This window comes from Penaeus monodon, chromosome 19 (assembly GCF_015228065.2).
Source record: "Penaeus monodon isolate SGIC_2016 chromosome 19, NSTDA_Pmon_1, whole genome shotgun sequence".
Lineage (NCBI taxonomy): Eukaryota > Metazoa > Arthropoda > Malacostraca > Decapoda > Penaeidae > Penaeus > Penaeus monodon.
In genome coordinates this window covers 43135669-43136115 of record NC_051404.1, presented here as the reverse complement: position 1 = coordinate 43136115, position 447 = coordinate 43135669, and positions in this window count along the sequence as shown.

Below are 447 nucleotides of genomic sequence, written 5' to 3'. Positions count from 1 at the left end.
CAACTAGCAACATTTAACCGGAGAAGCGCTCGGCAGGAGAGGATGTGAGATGCAAACATACACGCAAATCCTTCTACTTTTGAATCCGGCAAGCAAGTTCCCAGCCTACCTCGAGGGCAACACGAGAAGCCAAACTTCCCTGATTTCGAAATTCTGTGGAAAACTCTTCAGATACGTCGTGTTTAGTTAAGGCTAAAAGTTTTCCCCTCTTTAATTCTGTGAGATGGGATAACTACGATGTATATAATGCATACTAATAGGGTGATTTATACTGACCGAGATATTCAGTCCGTAAATTATTTATTGGAACTTACATTGAATATGTATCGCGCTTAGCAGCTGAGAAAATTATATTTCTTGAAAATATGAATGAATGGGTTTAATAAATGTAGAACTTGGCAAGGAATTTTTAATTTATATGAAAAAAATAGCCCTTTGTATGCGAAT